This window comes from Panthera tigris, chromosome C1 (genome assembly GCF_018350195.1).
Source record: "Panthera tigris isolate Pti1 chromosome C1, P.tigris_Pti1_mat1.1, whole genome shotgun sequence".
NCBI classification, from domain to species: Eukaryota; Metazoa; Chordata; class Mammalia; order Carnivora; family Felidae; genus Panthera; species Panthera tigris.
In genome coordinates this window covers 27,675,965-27,693,412 of record NC_056667.1, presented here as the reverse complement: position 1 = coordinate 27,693,412, position 17,448 = coordinate 27,675,965, and the positions used below count along the sequence as shown (strand labels likewise).

Genomic DNA, 17,448 nt, shown 5'->3' with positions numbered 1-17,448 from the left:
TTCTCCCTCATCCTTTGCCCCTCTCCCTTGCTCACGCTCTCTCGCCCTCTAAAATAAAAAATAGTAGCAAATTAAATAAAAACCACAGTAGCTTTAAAAAAAAGTAGGGGTGCCTGGGTGGCTTAGTAGGTTAAGTGTCCGACTTCAGCTCAGCTCATGATCTCACAGGTCATGAGTTTGAGCCTCGCATCAGGCTGTCAGTGCAGAACCCACCTTGGATCCTCTGTCCTCCTCTCTCTCTGCCCCTCCCCTGCTCATGCTTAGAGTGTCTCTCTCTCAAAAATAAGTAAACATTTTTTAAGAAAGTATTTTTCACTATCTCTTCAGATTCACAATGTGACTTTGGGAGTTTTCTTTTGCAGGCACCAGTGTAAAGTCAGAAATGATGTCACTAGCTGTGCTATCTTTTGCCAGTCACATCTTCTCTTTGAACTGAAGTTTTCTCAGTTGTTAGAAACAGGGGTAACACTTTAATTCATAATAATGTATCATTATTGGTTCATTAATTGTGCTAAATGTACCATACCGGTGTAAGGTGTTAATGAGGGGAAATTGGGGGGTGCCTGGGTGGCTCAGTCAGTTGAGCACCCCGACTTCAGCTTGGGTCACAATCTCACAGTTCATGAGTTTGAACCCCACATCGGGCTCTGTGCTAACAGCTCGGAGCCTGGAGCCTGCTTCGGATTCTGTCCCCCTTGCTCTCTGCCCCTCCCCCGCTTGCTTGTGCACATGCATGCACACACTCTCTCTCAAAAATAAACACTGAGGGGCGCCTGGGTGGCTCAGTCGGTTAAGCGGCCGACTTCGGCTCAGGTCATGATCTCGCGGTCCGTGAGTTCGAGCCCCGCGTCGGGCTCTGTGCTGACAGCTCGGAGCCTGGAGCCTGTTTCAGATTCTGTGTCTCCCTCTCTCTGACCCTCCCCTGTTCATGCTCTGTCTCCCCCTGTCTCAAAAATAAATAAAACGTTAAAAAAAAAAAAATTAAAAAAAAAATTAAAATAAACACTGAAAAGAAAATTAAAAAAAAAATAAGGGGGGAACTGGGTAAGGGGAATATAGGAACTATTATGGGTTGAATTGTTTACCCTCACCCCCAGAATTTATATGTTGAAGTCCTAACCCCAAGTACCTCGGAATGGGACCTCATTTGGAGATAGGACCTCCATTGAGGTATAGGACTGGTGTCCTTACAAAAAGAGGAAATCTGGACACAGGGATATGCAGAGGAAAGACAATGTGAAGAGACACAGGAAGAAGACAGCAATCTCCATGCCAAGGAAGCAACCCTGCCAACACCCTGATGTTTTACCTTCGAGCCTCCAGATCTGCAGGGCAATAAACTGCTCTTGTGGAAGTCGCCTAGTTTGTACTTTCTCTCAGCAGCCCGAGCAAACTCATACAAGGATTTTGTACCATCCACGCAATGGTCTAAACCTATCTTCAAACAAAAACTTTTTTAAACAAACAAAAAAAAGCAGGGGGATCTGGTATCCCTCTCTCATGGTTATGAAGACCAAAGCAGAAGATGACTGGGAAATTCCTGTTCAATGGCAAGGGAACCCCAACACACAGCAAGCAACCAAGCTAGCACTAGAATCCAGGTTTCGTTCAGTGTTTTCCACAATCTAAGCTTGCTTCAAGATGCACATAAAGGTGGATGTTAAGGGAGAGAATCTGAAGTAAATTATCAATCTCAAATGCCCTGTCTCAAATGGACAGCACCCCTGAGAGCCACTTTCTAATACAGGACCAGGTTCTGTGGCTTTGGCACCAAAAAAGAACTAGGCTCCAGTCCTGGCTGCTCCATTCATTAGCTGGGTAAGATATTTCCCCAATCTTCCAAAAATGACCTACCACTCACAAAACCACCATGGGAACTAAGTAAGTGCACATAAACTGCCTGGCACATAGCAGATAAGTTCACACCACAAGCTCTGTTCAGCTACAACCCCAGAGTGGTGAGAGGGAGATACTGAGGAACTTTCTCTGACAGCAAACAGATTTCACCACTGAATTCTATTTTCTTGTTATTAGTAATAAGTAATCAGGTATCTTCCTACACAGAACAATAAAGTGCTTTATACCTTTTCTAGCTAAATCAGCATGTATTGCACTGAGAGGTATAAAGAAGCAAGAAAAGGTCATATTCTAAGGTCATGACCTTTGGAGAACAAATCCCTTTGCTGCTAGATGTTAGCAGAGAAAATCAACAGCAAGCTGAGGGGCCATTCATTTGGAACTTGTTCACCACAATATCCCCCAGTGTAGGCAATTTGTGGTATTTTCTCTTGAGAATTTGCTTAAGTCCAATGGGTGTCTACTAATCAGGATCTTCTATGTAATTAATCTTTCATCATTAGAAAAACAGAATGGACAGTATATGCATAGTCAGTAGCTTAAATAATCTTCAATTCACCCCAGAGGCTGTTCTCCTATATCCCTAGGGGAGGGTAACGGCAATTTTAGTTCCACTTTTAAATGAGTATATGTTACCACTGGGGAATATCTTCTCATTTTTTAGAGGAAATCTCAGCTTTTCTAACTTAATAAAGGCACTATAGCCTGTTAACTAATGACCTATGGCCTCCTTCTAGTTCTCATTATGGTAAACCTTTTTAAAAGCTGAATTAAACAGCCAATCATGACACTTAACTGTGTTTTTTTTTTTAATGTTTATTTATTTTGAGAGAGAGAGAGAGCGCGCGCGAGCCCGCGCGCGCGCGAGCCCATGAGCAGGAGGAGGGGCAGAGAGAGAGGAGAGAATCCCAAGCAGACTCTGCACCACCAGCACAGAGCCCAACACAGGGCTCAATCTCAGGAAGTGTGAGATCATGACCTGAGCCGAAATCAAGAATTGGGTGTTGAACCAACTGAGTCACCCAGGCGCCCGACACTGAATTATTTTTTAAAATGAAATTATTATGGGGCACCTGGGTGGCTCAGTCAGTTAAGCATCTGACTCTTGATTTTGGCTCAGGTCGTGACCTCACAGTTGTGAGATCAAGCGCCACTTCAGGCTCTACACTAGCGTGAAGCCTGCTTGGGATTCTCTCTCCCCCCCTCTCTCTCTGCCCCTTCCCTGCATGCACGCACACTCTCTCTCGAAAGTAAACATTTAAAAGAAAATGAAGTTATTACTACTAATAGCTTCGGCTTAACCAATAGTGCATACTGCAATCACCTCTAGAGCTTTAAGAGAAGTCTATTTATCAAATCTAAAGGTTTTTTTGTTTATTTACTTTTTAGAGAGAGAGCAAGCAGGGAGGGGCAGTGAGGGGGGAGACAGAATCCCAAGCAGGCTCCATGCCCTCAGCACAGAGCTCAATGCAGACTCGAACCCACAAACCATGAGCTACCCACGGAAGATTCTTATTGAGAAAACCTGGAAAGGGATTCAGAACCAATGGCATATGGACACTGCAGATTCCAAGGAGTGGAAGGACTGTGGTCTCCCTTCATCAAGTTATCATCCCACCCCTGATGCACAGCCACTGTTTACAAGTTCTATATCAAGCTCATTTATAACTCTCTTAAGAGAAGTTGTTTGGTATCTTTTATAAACATTGGTCTTTTTAGGATCAAATCATCTTCTCCAAACAAGTTTATCACACAGTGGTTTAGAGGGAAAAAAACACATGTGTTCAAGTTTATTTCATTTCATGTTAATCTTTCATTGCTTTAAATTGTATTTGGAAGATGGGAGTATGTCATTCAATAAGTAAATCATATTAATTTTTCTGTTCCTTCAGACATATGAGCCCTCAGGACTACACTGTCCAATACATCTATGGCTACTATGCCCTTGAAATGTCCCTGATCCAGACTGACATGAGCCATAGGTATAGAATATAGTATTTCAAAGACTTAGTACAAAAAAATCAAAATATAACTACCTCACTAGCTATTTTTTACATTACATGTTGAAATGAGAATGTGTTGGGTATATTACATAAAATATACCATTAATTTCATTTGCTTGCTTTTTTTGTTGTTTGTTTTTATGGCTGCTAGAAAATCCAAAATTACATATGGCCCATACTGGACTTCTCTTCAATAGTGCCGTCCTAAAGGACAACAAAAGATTACCTATTTTCAAATGCTCAAGTTTTAAACCTGATCGAATATTATTTTGTCACTTTTATTTTTAAGTAAACTCTATGCCAAATGTGGGGCTCAAACTAACAATACCAAGGTCAAGAGTTACACGCATGCTCTACCGACTGAACCACCCAGGCACCCCTATTTTAAGTCACTTTTAAACTCATATTTATTTCTGCAGTTTACAGTCTCTATCCAGTAAGATCTTCCTGTTGATAGAACCACCTGATAATTTCCATTTACATCTGCCCTTCACCAGATAAGTTGAGGAAAAAAGAAATGTCTTGGGGTGCCTGGGTGGCTCAGTCAGTTAAGTGTCCAACTCTTGGTTTCAGCTCAGGTCATGATGTCATGGCTTTGTGGGTTTGAGACCCACATCGGGCTCTGTGCTGGCAGTGAGGAGCCTGCTTGGGATATCTCTCTCTCCTCCCTTGCTGCCTCTTGCCTAGTTGTACTGTCTCTCTCAAAATAAACAAACTTAAAAAAAAAGAGGGAGAGAGAACTGTCTTAAATACACATAAAACTCTACGTAAGAAACCAAAAATGATTTCATTTTGGATTTTATCAGTCACCTGAGTCTACAAAAGGAACCAAGAAGAACCCAACCCACTGCTTCCATTAAAATGAATTAAGGCACCATTCGAAGCTATCTAAATTTAAAGACAACACAACTACCCCAACCCCAGTTAGATCCAAACACCCAACCAGAACTTGGTTTGCATATTATGTGATCAATACAGCTCCTCTCTGGGATTTCCTTTAGGAATAGCATATAAACTACCTATAGAAATAGGTCTATTTATGTCCTAGAACATCTTGTATTTAGTTGTTTTGGTTTTTTTTTTAAATTTCTTTTTAACATTTATTTTTGAGACAGAGAGAAACACAGCATGAACGGGGAAGGGTCAGAGAGAGGGAGACACAGAATCTGAAACAGGCTCCAGGCTCTGAGCTGTCAGCACAGAGCCCGACGCGGGGCTCAAACTCACAGACTGCGAGATCATGACCTGAGCCGAAGTCGGCCGCTTAACCGACTGAGCCACCCAGGCGCCCCTGTATTTAGTTTTTTAATAAAGGAACAAAACTGAATTCATCATTTAGGTATGAAAGATCAGGCTTGCCAAAGTTTCAAAATACTAAGTGATGTGGCCCTTGCCTACTTGTCCAACACCATCTCAAACCACTCTCTCCCAGGCACAATGGCCTTCTTTCTGTTCCTTGAACAAGGCAGGCATTTACAGTCCCAGCACCTTTCCACTTGCCATTGTCTTCAAATGAACTCTTCTGCAGTCCCCAGCATGGCTGGCTTCTTTCCCATCCTGCTGATCTCAGCTACTTGAAAAGGCCTTCCTTTAGTATATTATCTAAATGAAACCTCACTGCTCCCCCACCCCCAATTTATCTGGCTGTCCTGTTTATTTCATTCCTGATACTTAGGAAAATCTGAAATTATCTTATCTGCCTCCCCAAACTAGAAAGTAAGCCCCCCAAGAACACAAGTCCTGTCTGCCTTCCATGCTCACTGCTGGTATCCCCAGCACAGAAAGCAGGCTCAGTAATAAGGACTCAAGGGGATACTGACTGAATGAATCAAAAAATTCCAAAGCAGCCTTCAAAGACAAAGAAGGTTAAAATCCAGTACGCTTATTTGAAACACTGTGCAACTGGCTTCCTATGTCCATTCCCTTCTAGTCTTTATTTTCTAATTATCAATATTTAAGTCTCTTGAAGAACTGCCATATTTCTGTATGGATAAAAATATGAAATATGGAAATAATTATACTTTGTTTGCTGAGGGTGGAGAAGAAAGAAAGGCTTGTACCACTAACTAAAAGATGAAATAAGACTACAGTAATAAAAACACTGAGCATCAGTACAAGATTAGAGAAATAAATGGAACAAAATACAAAGTTTCAGGGCGCCTGGCTGGCGCAGTCAGTTAAGCATCTAACTCTTGATCTCGGCTCAGGTCATGATCTCACAGTTCATGAGTTCAAGCCCCACACTGGGCTCCACACTGATGGTGCAGAGCCTGCTTGGGATTCTGTCTCTCCTTCTCTCTGTCCCTCCTCTGCTTGTATGTGCGTGCGTGAGCTCTCTCTCAAAATAAATAAACAAACAAATAAAAAACTTAAAAAAAAAAAGTTTAGAAATATACCCTCCCTGTCAGGGACACCTGGGTAACTCAGTTGGTTAAGTGTCCGACTTCAGCTCAGGTCATGGTCTCGCGGTTCGTGGGTTCAAGCCCTGCGTCGGGTTCAGTGCTAACAAACAGCTCAGAGCCTGGAGACTGCTTTGCTTTCTGTGTCTCCCTCTCTCTCTCTCTCCCTCCCCTGCTCATACTCTCTCACAAATAAATGTTAAAAAAAAAAAAAAAAAAAATTTTAGAAATATACCCTGTCAGACACCCTTTACAAAGGTGGCTTTTCAAATCACTAGATAAAAAGGATAAATCAGTAGTCAGGACAACTTATAACAATTTGGCACAAAAAGTTAGATTCCTTCTTCTTAACATAAACAATAATAAAACTCCTGATATATTAAAGACAGGTAAAAAAGCCATTAGAAAATATTAGTGTCAGTGGCGCCTGGGTGGCTCAATCGGATGAGCGTCTTACTTCGGCTCAGCTCATGATCTCATGGTTTAGAGTTCGAGCCCCGCATCGGGCTCTGTGCTGACAGCTCGGAGCCTGGAGCCTGTTTCAGATTCTGTGTCTCCCTCTCTCTCTGCCCCTCCCCCGTTCAATGGTCTGTCTTGCTCTGTCTCAAAAATAAATATAAACATTAAAAAAAAAAAATTTAGGGGCGCCTGGGCGGCTCAGTCGGTTAAGCGTCCGACTTCGGCTCAGGTCATGATCTCGCGGTCCGTGAGTTCGAGCCCTGCGTCGGGCTCTGGGCTGACAGCTCAGAGCCTGGAGCCTGCTTCCGATTCTGTGTCTCCCTCTCTCTCTGACCCTCCCCCGTTCATGCTCTGTCTCTGTCTCAAAAATAAACGTTAAAAAAAAATTTTTTTTTTTTTTTTTAAATTTAAGGGGCACCTGGGTGGCTCAGTCCGTTAAGTGTCCAACTTCAGCTCAGGTCATGATCTCACAGTCTGTGAGTTCGAGCCCCACATCGGGCTCTGTGCTGACAGCTCAGAGCCTGGAACCTGCTTCAGATTCTGTGCCTCCCTCTCTCTCTGCCCCAACCCACTCGCATTCTGTCTCTCTCAAAAATAAATAAACATTAAAAAAAAATTTTTTTTAATTGAAAAAAAAAGAAAATATTACTGTCTATTTGATAAGCCTATGTAAGCCTATTTATTAATTTTCTCAGAGATAAAAGATATTCTATCCATCATAAGCGGACAGGAATATAGTAATAATAATAAAAAAAAATAACCAGGCACTTCTCTAAATGCTTCACATACATTAATTCACTGAGCTTACAACACTGCTATGAGGTACACACTATTATTACCCACATTTTACACGAGGAAATGATCCACAATCTTAAATACTAAACTATTTCACCTCTCTGCTGCAGAGAACAAAAGGGAGCTCTTGAAAACTAAACATGTAAGAACACATGTTCAGCAATCCCACTTCTGGGTATTTATCCAGAAGCAGCAAAATCTAGACCTCAAAGAGATGTCAGCACTCCCATTCACTGAAGCTCTATTCACAATAGCCAAGATGGGAAAGAATCTAAATGTCCATCAACAACAGATGAATGGATAAAGAAAACATGGTATATACATACAATGGAATACTATTCAGCCTTAAAAAAAAGAATTCTGCAATGTGTGCCAACATGGACCAACCTTGAGGACGTTACGCTAAGTAAAATAAGCCAGTCACAAAAAGACAAATACTGCCTGATTCCATTTATATGAGGTATCTAAAACAGACACACTCACTGATTCAGAGTGGAATGGCTGTTGTCAGAGCGCTGGGGGGAGAGGGAAATGGGCAGGTACTAATCAAGCACATCAAGTGTCAGTTACGTAAGATAAATAAGCTTTAGAAATCTGTTGTACAACACTGTACCTACAGTCAGCAATAATGTACCGTATGCTTAAAAATTTGTTAAGAGGATGGATCTCATCTTAAATGTTCTTACCACTATATAATAAATATCATCATCCATGATGTCAGTAAATTGAAAAGCCTTCATAAGAGGTGGGAAGGAAGGTTTGTAGTTTACTGCAGCTGGAATCTCTGACTCACATGGGACAATTTAAGAACTAACTACTGCCTGGGGGACTCAGTCTGGTTAAGTGTCTGGCTCTGGATTTGGTTCAGGTCTTGATCTCACGGTTTGTGAGATCAAGCCCTGCTTCTCCAGATTCTCTCTCTCTCTGCCCCTCCTCAACCCTCTCAAAATTTAAAAACAAAACAAAAAAAATGATTTCCAGCTTGTCTTGAAGACACAAGCTTCTGCATATATATGAAGTGCATAACTATATTTTTGTAGAGACTGCGGTTGTTTAGAGTTATATGAAGAACTGAGTAAATAAAGATATTGATGAATATGGGGGTGTTTGGTGGGCTCTGTCAGTACAGCAACTCTTGATCTTGAGGTCGTGAGTTCAAGCCCCATGCTGGACAGAGATTACTTTTTTAAACAGTTGATAAGGGGCATCTGGGTGGGTGGCTCAGTCTATTGAGTGTCTGACTCTTGATTTCAGCTCAGGTCATGATCCCAGGGTTGTGGAATGGAGCCCCATGTGGGGCCACGTGCTGAGCATGGAGCCTGCTTAAGATTTTCATTCTCCCTCTCTTTCTCTCATTCCCTCTCTCCCTCCCTCACTGCCCCCTCCCCCACTCGTGCACACTCTCTCTCAACAAGAAAAAAGCTGATGAATGTGAAAATATATATATATATACACACACACACGAACATAAATGATAAAAACAACAAAGGTTAAAAAATGCAACCCAGAAAATAAAGAGATGGAAGTAGCAGAAAAAAAGACAATTTACAGGATTATCTTGAAAAATTATGTTGAATTCTTGAAAAATTGTGTTGATTATGTTGAAAAATCAACAACATAATTCCTGAAAATTTCCCGGAACTGGGGGACTTTTAAGTTTCAGTCCATTAAGAGTCCAGCACATTAGATGAAAACAGCCACACCAAGAACATCGTCATAAGATTTCAGAAAGCTGAGAAAGAGAAGTTCTGAAGTTTCAGGGGTCAAAGGTAACTTACATCTCATCAACAGTGAAAGCCAACAGGCAATAGAACAGGATCTTAAAAATCTGAAGGAATATTATGTTCCAACTAGAACTCTAAACCCAGCCAAACTAATAATCAATATTAAGGCAGAATAAAGGCATTTTTAGACACGTATGTCTAAACAATTTACCTCTTGTGTACCCTTTTCTCAGAAAGCCAGCGGAGAATGGCGCTTCTTTAAAACGAGATTCAATCAAGAAGGAAAGGATGTGGGAAAAGATAATGGGATCTAGCACAAGAGACACAGGAAAAATCATGAGGATGATGATGCTGAGACAGCAGGTATGACCGCTGGGCAGCTACCTTGAGAATATCCAGAATGGAGCAGATTAGAAGGTATCTCCAGGAAGATAAAATTTGTCATATAGCTAAAACATTTAAAGTATCAAGGAAGATTTACACTTCTGGGTAGAGTTTAAAGAGGAATAACTGAGGAAAAATAGAAATTAAGCAAAACAGACCAAAAAAAAAAAGATCTTTATTAGCAACAGAGAAAATAAAAAGTCATGCAAGGGGCGCCTGGGTGGCTCCGTCAGTTAAGTGCCTGACTTCAGCTCAGGTCACGATCTCATGGTTCGTGAGTTCTGACAGCTCGGAGCCTGGAGCCTGCTTCCAATTCTGTGTCTCCCTCTCTCTCTGCCCCTCCCCCACTTGCACTCTATCTCTCCCTCTCAAAAATGAATAAACATTAAAAAAAAATTTTTTTAAGAAAATGAAAAGTTATGCAGAACAGGAAAATTAACCATAGCATGTAACATGACTTGGCTGTGAATAAGCTATACACAACCATAATACTGTCAACAGTGAATACTAGCCAATTAGGACTGTACTAGAAACCACTACTATCCAAGGTGGGGAGGTAACACATAATACCAAAAACTAGAAAATCAGTAAGCAGCAAAATAAGCTTATTACTTAAAGGCAGTATCAAAAGAAATGGTAGAGTTGGAAGTGATTGCGTTAGGGACTAGAAAGGGTTTTTGTACGTTAATAAAAAGAAAAAAGTACAACATACAAAATGCTTTCTAAAGTTAAGGAAATCAAATGCATTCGTGAATTTATTCATGTCTATTACACAGTTATCCAAGACAGAGAAAAATGCGAGAAAAACCTAAATGTCTACCAAAAAGGAACTAGTTAGGTAATTTTAAATTATATGGCACATCCATGATGATGAAATGCCATGAGTCACTTAAAAATGCAAACAGGGAAAGACTTGCTCTTGTTAACAAGAACCAGGTGAGACAAAAAAAGTCCAGCCCCGGTTTTGTTAAACACACACACATCCAAATAACACATGCATGGAAGGAGACTATTCACCAAAATATTAACAATGATTATACATACGTCAAGTTTATGGATGATTTTTTTCAGTATTTCCTAATGAATAAACATACGTTATTAAAGGACTCAAAAGTTAGTTAAAATAAAAAAGGTAAGTGCCGATTCTACAACTCAGAATAGAATCAGAGAGGAGAGCAGAACTACTTTATCATCTTGTTTCAGTTTATTAAGCTGAAAAATAAGCACTGCTTAATAAGAACCCAGGACTTCCAGTAAGGAATCTTCTCGATTCCTTACCTCTTAACACAAGACTGGTTTTATAAGCCAATGAAATAATTATTAGTTCCTTTTACCACCATGCATTTACCTTATTTAAACAATGATTCGACTTGCACCGGATCCCAAAGACACTACCTGAAAAGAACACTGGCAGTGTCACTGGCTTCTCCAATTTACAAAGTCAGGATACTATTCTGGAACGAGAAGAAACAAGCAGTGATAAGACACTTACCCAAACAAACCTTGCAGATTGTATCCTGAAATACAGATGCTAGAAATCTCTAAACAAAACCTCTACTTTTTTTTTTTAACTTTTTAAAAATTTTTTAATTTATTTTTGAGACAGAGAGAGACAGCATGAGCAGGGGAGCACAGAGCCCGACACGGGGCTCGAACTCACGGACTGTAAGATCCTGACCTGAGCTGAACGGACGCTTACCCAACTGAGCCATCCAGGCGCCCAACAAAACCTCTACTTTAACCCTCAACTTCACTCCCAGTGGACACAGGTTTCTTTCTCAAAGAATGCTGGCCCAGGGGTCTTCTGTCTGTCTCACACACGTTTTCATGCATCCAACCCCCTGGAGTAAGGCTGCAGAATGGAAAGCTAAAACCTTCCTCTTGTATCCTGATACTCTCACTGGCAGTCTTTCAGGTGCTACAATTTGCATTATGAAAGACTGACTGGCAAACTCCGTAATTTAACCTGGAGAATTACTTCAGAAGATTTAGATTACTTGAAACAAAAAAAACTTAACTGAGGTATGCCAAAGTGAATTTAACAGATACATTTCAAGTTAAAACAACTCCCCATCCTCATCCCTCAAAGCACAAGAGAACCCTCCTGATCCAGTGGTTTAAATATTCCCCTATCTAAACATTACTAACATGGCCATATATCAAAGCTATGTAGTGTTATCCAAAACAAATAGGAAAACAAAGTTCCAAGATCAACAAGTATGTAGTTAATGTCCTTACTCCTACATTATTAAAGCTTTATCATTTGTTCACATTGCTATACAGTAGGAAGCACTCAAAATTCAAATAATCTGAAGATGCAGTCTTAACAATCTCTTTTTTTCACTTATTCAGCATTCACTCAATTAAGGACACACACCTTAACTTTCTATGAAATCTGTAGTTTGCACATAGCAGAATCCTTGCCCAATTAGCCAGGAAAGAAAGGAATGTATTTCCTTAAGCTATGGTCTCTTGGTACATGTGGAACCCTCAGCCTCGAATGCCTCCTCCCCTCCCACCAACCAAACTCCTACTCACTCCTACAGGGGTCTCCTCCCCCAGCAAGCTGCCCCTGGTGCACTCAGGCTGAGTTAGGTACTGCTTCTTGTTGTTACCCTAGGTGTGTCTCCACTTAGATTCATCTCATTGTATCCACCAATGTCAATTTTCCTCAAAGGGCTGCAAACTCTATATACCTAACAATGATATGTATTTGCTTAGTAAACTGAAAACCCAAGCAATAAAATCTTGACCGATGCCAAAAGTAAACGCGTAATTAACATTAGGAAGTGGCAATAAAAACCTACTCTTAAAACAGGATAAGACAATTTTACTAAGACAAAATTAGTATTCCATCAGACACTTTACCAAAATAATGACAGCGTTTACATCTTAGTTGATAAATGGTAAAAACACAGCACTTTAAAAAACTTTCTTGCAAAATATTTTTCCATATATTCTTGCGGCTTATTCTTAGAACGCATTCCTAGGTTACATCAGCCAAAATTTCCTTGTTTTTAACTGCAAAGGCACAGGTGCTCATATCAGTCAGCTGCAGGGAAATCCCAATGACTGCTCCAGGATTGAGAACCGCTTAATCTGTAATGCACTGAATTAAAGAAACGGACTGATCCAATATACCCATCCTTATGATTCTAACCAAATAGTTCGCTCACGCTCGCGCGCTCTCTCTCTCTCTCTCTCTCTCTCTCTCTCTCTCTCACACACACACACACACACACACACACACACACACACACACACCCTTCCTTCCATTTTACTACCCCATCGTGTTTCTTTCCTATTAATCAACCTCCTCTTGGACACTGGAAAGAATTTTATCACCCCAGCAAGTCTTCAATCTTCCACTGTTGCAATGGGTGGAGAAGCAAATCTAAGGACCTAGCCCTTAGTTATTCTGTGACAGTGAGGAGACACATGAAGCCCTGAGTCACCCCTGCCACCAGTTTTTATGTGCCCTCCCCAACTCGTCCTGTGTCATCTGGACATAGTCATACTTTGCAGCTTGTCTCTAAACCTCCCTTGGTCAAATACCAGTAGACTATTAGCTGGGACACTCTGACACTGCCAACAATATAGCTTTTCCCCTTCTACACAATTTCCCTTCGAAATGTCCACTTACCAAACAAAATTTATTAAGTACCTACCACATTGCCAGGCACTATCCTAGACAATGGTGTTTCAACAGTCTAAAAATCTCTTCATTTCTGGGGCTTACATTCTAGGAGGAAGTTGGGGGCACAGAGACATGGGTGAACAGATAGGGCCTTGCAAGCCATTTTAAGGACTTTGGTTTTCTTCTGGATAATGTGGGCAGCCACTGGAGTGTTTTCAGTGGAAGAGTTAACATGCTGAGAATTATGTTTTAAAAGGATCATTTTGGCTACTGAGTGTAGCAAGGTCAGAAGAAATTGGGAGATATTGCCTATAATAATCCAGGTAAAGGACAGGAGTGGCTTAGACTAGAGGGTATCTCGGAAGACTCCCGTGTTCCAGATATTACCAGACCTTGAGTTACAACACAGTTCCTAAACCCGACCAAAGGATAAACACTAATATTCTTAGGACCGTAGAATTTGTACCCCGCTATGGTTGAAGACTTAATTTTTTTTTCTTATCTCACCTCAGGCACCCACAGTAATATTTTACTGAGATTAAGAACATAAAGAAAACACAAAGATGACCGTGCATGCTCCTATGAACCGGAGTTCAGAGCTAGTCTCCTTTAAACCACCAGGCATTACTTGCATGTGTACTACCCTAAAGACTAAAACAGCACGAGGATACCAATAAAAGTGAACAAAGGAGCACAGTGTCTTCTAATCGAGTTTACCCAAAGTATCCACCAAAGAACAATATTTAACATTAGCTACTTCCCCTTGAAAAAAATAGTAGGGATTGAGGAGATTATGACAGCTGACAAATAAACCTTTAGTGTTTTAGCACAGAAAACTGTGCAATGTCTGCTTTAAGTTCCTTCCATGGCATCAATCAGAATATGGACAATGAATCCAAGGCTGGTGACATTACTACATATGGCTTTGGAAAGAGAGATACTTCCAAATGGGTCATGTATGCAGAGGCTTCTACATTAAGGGGTCAGCAAATGATGCACTCAGACCAAATCTAGCCCAACTTTTTTTTTTTTTTTTTTTTTTTACCACCCACAAGCTAAGAATGATTTCTACATTTTTTAATGGTTGAAAAAAAGAGTATTTCAGGATGTGTGAAAATTCTATGAAATTTTAACTTCAGCATCTATGAATAGTTTTATTGGAACACAGCCACATTCCTTCGTTTACAGATAGCTGCTTTCACACAACAGCAGAGTTGAGTAGTTGCAAGAGAGACTGCACATAGTGGTCTTACCACTTCGCACTACTACAAATTTCAGTGAAGTGGTTATAGCCCAAGAGTAGTTCAAAAGTACCATGCATTCTGTCATATCACATTTTATTATTATTTTTAAATTACCAGTGTATATCCAGATGGTTGAAACAAGAAGCCAGGGCACCTGGGTGGCTCAGTCGGTTAAGCGTCCGACTTCAGCTCAGGTCATGATCTCATGGTTCATGAGTTCAAGCCCCACATCGGGCTCTGCGCTGTTAGTGCAGAGCCTGCTTCAGAACCTGTCTCCCTCTCTCTCTGCCCCTAACCCTCCCACACGTATGTGTGCGCGTGCACACACATGCACTCTCTCTCCCCAAAACAAACATTAAAAAAAAACGATGACAAAAGTGGACTTTGAATGTTACCCATTTAAGGAAGGGCAAGTGTGAAGTATGGATTATTTTAACAACTTATATGGCAAAACACCGTCTATTATGAAAAAGCACCATGGCTGTACCAAGAAAACAATATCCATCAACATTACCAAACTAAGAACTCATCACAATAATCCCATTTCACAGAATGTTGTTAGGAAGATTAGAAAATTTGGGGCACCTGGGTGGCTCAGTTAAGCGTTCAGCTTCAGCTCAGATCTTGCGGCTCATGGGCCCAAGCCTCGTGTTGGGCTCTGTGCTGACAGCTCAGAGCCTGAAGCTCACTTCGGATTCTATGTCTCTGTCGCTCTGTGCCCCTCCCCAACTCATGTTTCTCTCTCTCTCTCCCTCTCTCAAAAACAAACAAAAAATTTAAACCGAGTATCTCATCACAACAGAAAACCTTCACAAAAACAAAAAATAAAAATGAAGCTACAGGGGCGCCTGGGTGGCTCAGTCGGTTGAGCGTCCGACTTCAGCTCGGGTCATGATCTCACGGTCCGTGAGTTCGAGCCCCGCGTCGGGCTCTGTGCTGACAGCTCAGAGCCTGGAGCCTGTTTCAGATTCTGTGTGTGTCTCTCTCTCTGCCCCTCCCCTGATCATGCTCTGTCTCTCTCTGTCTCAAAAATAAATAAACGTTAAAAAAAAAATTAAAAAAAAAAAAAAATGAAGCTACAACCAAAGTAAGTTTCTGAGTGGTTCATTTGTCAGCTTAACAAGGAAAGCCATTTATTTAGTGGGTTGATCCAATCATGTTTGTGGCAGCAGCCAAAGAAATGTGTCCATAGAAAGTGAACTCACTGAGAATGCAAACTGGCGCAGCCACTCTGGAAAACAGTATGGAGGTTCCTCAAAAAATTAAAAATAGAACTACCCTACCACCCAGCAATTGCACTACTAGGTATTTATGCAAGGGATACAGGTGTGCTGTTTCGAAGGGACACATGCACCTCAATGTTTACAGCAACACTGTCAACAATAGCCAAAGTAAGGAAAGAGCCCAAATGTCCATCGATGGATGAATGGATAAAGAAGATGTGGAGAATATATATACACACAATGGAGCATTACTCGGCAATCAAAAAGAATGAAATCTTGCCATTTGCAACTACATGGACGGAACTAGAGGGTATTATGCTATGTGAAATTAGTCAGAGAAAGACAAATATCCTATGACTTCACTCATATGAGGACATTAAGACACAAAACAGATGAACATAAGGGAAGGGAAACAAAAATAAATAAAAACAAGGAGGGGGACAAAGCATAAGAGACTCATAAATATGGAGAACAAACAGAGGATTACTGGAGGGGGTGTAGGAGGAGGGACGGGCTAAATGGGTAAGGGGCATCAAGGAATCTACTCCTGAAATCATTGTTGCACTATATGCTAACTAATTTGGATATAAATCTAAAAAAATAAAATTTAAAAAAAAAAAGAAAGAAAATGAACTCATTTAAGACTATTAGCCTTTTGACTGTAAGGGTTGAGGACAATAGGAGCAACATTAGTAGTCAATTAAAAAATAAAGTAAGTGGAGGGAAAAGAAGCTGACCTAAGTAACTATGAAAGGAGTGGAACAGGGAAAACTAAAAACAAAAGGAACTGCACATAACCACTGTATTCTAGTTGTTAAAGTTGTTTCCCATGGGGGTATGGGGTAACGATTCTTAAACAATTACACATGTATAGTGGAATTATAATAAATAAATGGATGGCAAATGGCGAGAACCAAATTTCTCACTGTTGGGAATCGGACGTCACAGACAAGAAAGGAGGGAAAGGCTAGAATGATCCAACGGTACTGGCTTAGAAGTGGAGCTATCAAGGGGTGCCTGGCTGGCTCAGTACCACACACAACTCTTGATCTTGGGGTTGTTGAGTTTGAGCCCCAGGTTGGGTGTAGAGATTACTTAAAAATAAAATCTTTAAAACTAAAATTATTAAAAGCGGAGATACCAATATAAACTCCTGTTTAGACAGATACAAATGAATACGCACAGAAACATCAGAAATATTTAGATACTTCTCTATGTATACAAAATGTATTATACACACATTTCCGATTACGTATACATACATACCTTTCCTTTCTTTGTCAGCTGGAAAGACCTATGAGCAATAACATCCCAGCAGCAATGAATACACCTAGCACCAGACCTTGACTTTTTTTTAACATTTATTTATTTAGAGAGAGAGAGCACAAGCAGGGGGAGGAGAGAAAGAGAGAGGGAGAGAGGAAAGAGAGAATTCCAAGCAGGCTCCACACCATCAACGCAAAGCCTGACGTGGGACTCAATTCCACGAACCATGAGATCAAGACCTGAGTCGAAATCAAGAGTCAGACGCCCAGCTGACTGAACCACCCAGGTGCCCCCAGACCTTGATTTCTAATAATATTCTCCAATAAAAGAAACAAAGGCTTCTGGGAGAAGTGACGGACTCTAGGGCTGAGGCAAGGAATACACTGGATAAGCCTGGAATATCTTGTAGTGCCAGAAAGGACTGCATAACAAACAATACACCATAATGTGTACGTCA

The 17,448-nt window shown here is 40.8% G+C and overlaps 1 protein-coding gene across 2 annotated transcripts in view; it reads right to left on the bottom strand.

Annotated features, from left to right (window-relative positions):
- Positions 1–17,448, bottom strand: part of THRAP3 (thyroid hormone receptor associated protein 3) — a 75,626-nt gene that overhangs the window by 37,874 nt on the left and 20,304 nt on the right. The window contains exon 2 of one of the 2 annotated variants that reach the window (XM_042996499.1): positions 10,970–11,075. The exons of the other annotated variant lie outside the window; for it this stretch is intronic. The gene's annotated coding sequence lies outside the window, so the exon portion shown is untranslated. The remainder of the gene's footprint in view (positions 1–10,969; positions 11,076–17,448) is intronic. 2 annotated transcript variants of the gene reach the window in all.